Consider the following 6,923-nt stretch of genomic DNA (forward strand, 5'->3'; position numbering starts at 1 on the left):
TAGGTTTTGAGAAAATGAAGAAAATGAGGCATTTTAACCCAAAACCCAACCGATGCATCGATGCATGATCTTGTGCATCGATGTACATTCAAGGCATGAATCGGTGCATCATGCGGATGCATTGATGCACATTCAAAGGGATGCATCGATGCATTGTTAAGTGCATCGGTGCATTAAGCACAAAAATGTCAAAAATCCATTTTAAACACTTAAAATGCTAAATTATTTAGCTCTAGTGGTTTTGGCAACTCATGTATTGAAAATTAACCATGTTCAATCAATCAAGTTAATCTCTTAAAAATATTTGAACATAAAATTAATTTTCACCAAATAACATAAACTCCCCCCAACTAATAGCAATGAATGCAATCAAAAATTACTATTATAAGCATTTTTCATTTATTCTTAAAAATGCTAAAAATTATTTTAAACACTATGTGAAGATAGGTTGGTTAAACCTAATTCTCTCCTAAGTGTCCAAAATCTTTCTTTGTTTAAAGGTTTTGTAAAGATATCCGCTAATTGGTGCAAAGTATCAACAAATTCTAGAACTACATCTTCCTTAGTGACATGGTCTCTAAGGAAGTGATGTCTTATTTCAATGTGCTTAGTTCTAGAGTGTTGGATGGGATTTTTAGTGATACAAATAGCACTAGTATTGTCACACTTGATAGGAATGGTACCAACTTCAATTCCATAATCAAAAAGTTGTTGTTTCATCCATAAAACTTGTGCACAACAACTACCAGTTGAAATGTATTCGGCTTCAGTAGTAGATAATGCAACACAATTTTGTTTCTTTGAAAACCAAGAAATCAGCATATTTCCAAGGAATTGGCAAGTACCGGAGGTGCTTTTCCTATTTAATTTGCATCCTCCATAATCCGTATCAGAAAAAGCATGCAAGCTAAAGCTAGAGTCTCTAGGATACCAAAGTCCTAAACTAGGAGTGTCTTTAAGGTATCTAAAGTTTCTCTTAACAGCTAGTAAATGTGATTTCTTAGGGCATGATTGAAATCTAGCACATAAGCAAACACTAAACATAATGTCCGGTCTACTTGCAGTTAGATAAAGTAGAGATCCAATCATTGACCTATATAATTTAACATCTACACATTTACCTCCTTCATCTAAGTCAAGCTTTGTTGAAGAGCTCATTGGAGTGTCATGAGGTTTCCCATTTTCCAGTCCAAACTTCTTGAGCATATCTTTGACGTACTTAGCTTGATTGATGAAGATGCCATCTTTTCTTTGCTTGATTTGGAGTCCCAAGAAAAATGATAGCTCCCCCATCATGCTCATCTCAAACTCACTTTGCATTAGCTTAGAAAATTCTTGGCAAAGAACATCATTAGTAGAACCAAATATTATATCATCAACATAAATTTGAACTACTAATAAATCTTTACCTTTATGCTTCAAAAACAATGTAGTGTCAACCTTCCCTTTTGAAAAACCTTTTTCAATTAAAAAATTTGACAATCTTTCATACCAAGCTCTAGGAGCTTGCTTTAAACCATAAAGAGCTTTTGTCAATTTTAAAACATGATCCGGAAAATTTGAATCTTCAAAACCTGGAGGTTGTTCCACATACACTTCTTCTTTTATAAAACCATTTAAAAATGCACTTTTAACATCCATTTGATATAATTTAAATTCATTGAAACATGCAAATGCTAATAACATTCTAATTGCTTCCATCCTAGCTACGGGAGCGTATGTTTCATCATAGTCTATGGCCTCTTCTTGAGTATACCCTTGAGCAACAAGTCTAGCCTTGTTTCTCACTATATTACCACTCTCATCAAGCTTATTCCTAAATACCCATCTAGTACCTACAATAGATTTATTACTAGGACTTTCAACTAATGTACATACTTTACTTCTCTCAAATTGATTTAACTCTTCTTGCATATCCATAATCCAATGTTCATCATTTAATGCTTCTTTAATATTCTTAGGCTCTATGCATGAGATAAATGCAACATAATTACAAATATTTCTAAGAGAAGATCGAGTTGTTACCCCTTTTAATGGATCACCTATAATTTCACCATCCTTGACATAGTTGTACTCTATTGGATAAGATACTTCCCTTTCTTCAATGGTTGGATTCTCAAGAGGATCATGAGTTTCCTCATTTTTCGTTTCTTCTTTTGATGATGGTTCTCCAACGTCATGTCTAACGTCATTTGTATTTATAACACCTACATCATCATTCACACAAGAATCCTTCCTCGGAAGGGGATTATCATCGAAAACAACATGTATAGACTCTTCTACAACTAAAGTTCTTTTATTAAATACATGACAGGCTTTAGAATTTAAGGAATAACCCAGAAAAATTCCTTCATCACTTTTAGCATCAAATTTGCCAAGGTTTTCTTTACCGTTGTTTAAAACAAAACATTTACATCCAAAAGGATGAAAATAACTAATGTTAGGCTTTTTATTTTTGAAAATTTCATATGGAGTTTTCTTTAAAATTGGCCTAATCATTACTCGATTTACAATATAACAAGCGGTATTTGTGGCTTCCGCCCAAAAATATTTTGGCAAATTATTTTCACAAAGCATGGTTCTAGCCATTTCTTCTAAAGTTTGATTTTTCCTCTCAACAACTCCATTTTGTTGAGGGGTTCTAGGTGCTGAAAAATTATGGCTAATACCGTTAGAGTTACAAAATTCAGTAAATCCAAGATTTTCAAATTCAGTTCCATGATCACTCCTAACACTAGTTATATAGTAAACTTTTTCATTTTGGATTACTTTTGAAAACGTGATGAATTGTTCTAATGCTTTATCTTTAGTATTTAAAAATAGAACCCAAGTATATCTAGAATAGTCATCTACCAAGACAAATGTATATTGTTTTCCACCCAAGCTAGTAGTTCTAGTTGGCCCAAAAAGATCTAAATGGATCAATTGTAAAACTCTATTAGTTGATACATCATTAATGGATTTAAAAGAAACTCGCTTTTGTTTTCCTTTAGCACAAGCATCACATATTTTATCATTATCAAATTTAAGCTTAGGCAACCCTCTTACTAGGTCTCCTTGAATTAACCGTTGCAAAACACTCATACTAGCATGTCCTAGTCTCCTATTCCATAACCAACTATCATGTTCATCCTTAGCAACTAGGCATAAATTAGTCATATCAAAAGAATCTGAATGCACCATGTATATGTTTCCTATTCTATGACCAACAAGCATAATCCAATTAGATGCAATGTCAATGACTTTACAACCATTAATTTCAAATAAGACATTGAATCCTTTATCGCATAATTGACTAATACTCAATAGATTATGCTTTAATCCATTCACATATAAAACATTTTTAATTCGTATAGAAGAGGTATTACCTATTGTACCAATACCTTCAATGTGACCTTTTGAATTGTCTCCAAAAGTCACTTCTCCTCCATTTTTGGCGTTAAGCTCAATGAACCGACTTTTGTCTCCGGTCATGTGTCTTGAGCATCCACTATCAAGGTACCATGAATTTGAATTTGTTTCTCGTGCCTTGTAGCAATGCTCCTTTCCCTACAAACATAGATTAATTTTTTTATTTTTGGTACCCAAATTCTTTTGGGTCCATATTCATTAGTTTCCAAAATCCTAGTCCCCTTAGGTATCTATTTGTGTAGGATATTTTTATCTTTAGTAGTAATGAGTTCTTTAGGAACCCACATACTTCTAACGATTTTTCCATTAGAGGTTCTTTGGGGACCTCTATGATTGTAGTTTCTAAAACTTTTTCTAACAAAGTTGGATTTTGAATTTCCACCTTTTTCAAAATGTTTTGTTCCAACTTTATCAAAAGAAGTTTTAAGATCATCAATTTTCTTTTGATGATCATCATTGATCTTTGAAAGAAAATTTTGCAAATCTAAATTTTTCTTTTCAAACTCTTCTAGTTTGATTTGCAAATCTTTTATTTTACTTTCAAGATCGTTGTTGGTTTTAGATATGAGTTTGTTTTCATTTTTCAATTTTGAAACATCATTTTTATATTTTAAAAATAATTTCTCATAATCCGAAGCCAAACCATTATATTCCTTTAATAACTCATCATAGGATAAATCATCAAAATCAGATGAGTTAGAGGTTACCTTAGAATCTTCCCCAAATTCCATCAAGCACAAGTTAGCTACTTCTTGTTCCTCTTCATCGGAACTTTCTTCATCGCTCCATGTAGCCACATGAGCCTTGTGCTTATTCTTTGATTGACCCTTTTTCTTCAATTGTGGGCAATCATATTTGACATGCCCTGGATTTTTGCATTCGTAGCAAATGATTGGGTCCTTCTCTTTCGGTTCATTTTTGAGGCCTTCATTTCGTTTGAATTTTCTTCCTCGATAAGGTCTCATCATTTTTCTGAACCGTTTGGCAAACAATGCCATTTCCTCGTCATCGTCATCGTTATTCGAATCACTCTCATCTTTTGTGGATTTGAGAGCAACTCCAATGTTTTTATTCTTCTCCTTCTCCTTTGGTGTCTCGTCAATCTTGTCGAGGTCCACCTCATCTTCGAGCATCATTTCATGAGTGAGGAGTGACCCAATTAGCTCTTCAAGAGTTAAGGATGTTAAGTCCTTAGACTCGATGATTGCTGTCTTCTTTGATTACCACGATTTTGGGAGGGAGTAGACTAACTTCCTCACAAGCTTTTCATTTGAAATGATCTCTTCATATGATTTGAGACCATTGACAATCGTTGAAAATCTATCCGTCATAGCTTTGATATCTTCATTTGGTTTCATCCTGAAATTTTCATAGCTATGCGTTAGAATACTAATTTTAGATTTATTTACCTCATCGGTACCTTCATGAGTGACTTGAAGTTTGTCCCATATTTCTTTGGCGGTTGTACACGATGAAACTCTTCCGTATTCATCTGGTCCAAGAGCACAAAAAATGATATGGATGGCTTTGGAGTTGAGCTGGAACATTCTTGTCTCTCCTTCACTCCACAACCTTGGATGAGTGAGAGGTTTGATGTATCCTTCTTCTACAGTATTCCATGCTCCCATGTCACTTGCTTGAATTAAGTACATCATTCTATTCTTCCAATAGGCATAGTTAGCTCCATTGAAGAAAGGAGGCTTATTGACGGTCATTGAGTCGAGACCGGAGTCGAAGTTTGAAGCGGAGGCCATTGATGACTTTGATTATCGATATAACTCTTCCCGAATCGACTCAAGAGGCGATTAAACCTTCAAATGAGTTAGGTTATGATACCAATTATTGAGTTAATCGATTGACTGAATAGACCAAGAGGGGGGTGAATTGGCAATAAAAATTTTAGTGGAAGCTTTTGTAGAAAATTGAAAGAAATAGCACATCGATTTAGAGTGGTTCGACTTTATCAACCAAAGTCTACGTCCACTACCTTAGCTATCCACACTAAGGATTTTCCAACAAATTCACTAATTTGTTCTTTCTTTTGAGGCCAAAGAGATAACCTTACAACTCCCTCAAGAATATACCCCAATTCTTGAGAACACTCTTTTCTCAAAGAGAAATACAAATTTGCAAACTTACAAGAAAAACCTCACAAGGCAAATATGTTTGCACAATTCTAGAACAAAGAAAGAACACTCAAGAATAAATACAATTGAGCACAATAAGTTTTCTTGAAAGCAAAATGAATATTGAATGAAAATTAGGCTTGAAATGCTCAAACTTGAGGTTTGATGCTTTCTCTTTGATTCTCTCTTGATTCTAATTGCTTGATGTTTCTTGTTGTTGATCAATGGCTTCTAAGCTTGCTTAAATACTCCTTGAATCAATTCTGAACGTTGGTGATAATTAGTGGAGTCAATAGAGCCGTTATTGTGTGAAAACAATTAATTTTCTGGGTGGGAGCGTCTCATGCATCGATGCATGACCATTATGCATCGGTGCATCAGTGTAAAATTTCAAATATTTTGACCGTTGGACTCCTAGTGCATCGGTGCACTAAGAGTGCATCGATGCATGAAGTGCATTCGATGTTTGAAAAATAGCCTGGTGCATCGATGCATGGATTGTGCATCGATGCATCAAATGCATTCGATGTTTTAATTAAATCAGTGTGCATCGATGCATGGAGAGTGATCGGTGCATGGAATGCATTCGATTTTCAACTTATTCATCGATGCATCGATGCATGGTATTGATGCATCGGTGCATGCCTTTGAAAAATTGATTTAAGGCTTGATTTTGGTTCAAAATACTTTGTGAAAATTGTTTCAAAAATAGTTTAAGTACAAATCACAATTTTACACATTTAGTAAGGATTAAAATTGATCTTCAAAGACTTGGAGTAATAATTTGATATTCGATAAATTGAATTGAATATAAATTGTAGAATCATTTGTAAAAATCTTAAAATTCATTTAACTTAATTTGTTATATCGAAATATCAAAAATGTTTTTAACAAAACTAAAAGTAAATTAAGGTTTTTTCTAGCTTAAAGTATCAAATTATGAAAATTAAAGGACCTAAAGGCTCAAACCTAGAAGTGTAGGTTCTAATATTAACCCTATTTGATTTTTAAAATGATTATTGAATCGAATAACCGAGGTGAAATCTATCTAAAAGTGGAGGCTCTATTTAACCTATTTAATTATGTCACAATTAAAACACTAAAATCCTGGGCTCTAAAAGATTTAAAAGTCTAAGGACCTAAATTGATAATTTCTAAAGTAAAGGAGCTAATTAAAACCCTAATTATTATCTAAATTATTACAGTTAAAGTTTTTCAGAAAATATTAAGTATTAATTAATTTTAGAATCGAGTAATTGATTCGAGTAATCGGGCATGTTATGCGAAAACTCGACTCGAATTGCTCTCTAATTAAACTAGGGCAAAATCCTAATTTCAAAGCTTGATTCAAATATTAATCTAATTTAAAACTAAATCTAAGAAAAT

This window comes from Hibiscus syriacus, unplaced genomic scaffold (assembly GCF_006381635.1).
Source record: "Hibiscus syriacus cultivar Baekdansim isolate YM2019G1 unplaced genomic scaffold, ASM638163v2 tig00111409_pilon, whole genome shotgun sequence".
Taxonomy (NCBI): domain Eukaryota; kingdom Viridiplantae; phylum Streptophyta; class Magnoliopsida; order Malvales; family Malvaceae; genus Hibiscus; species Hibiscus syriacus.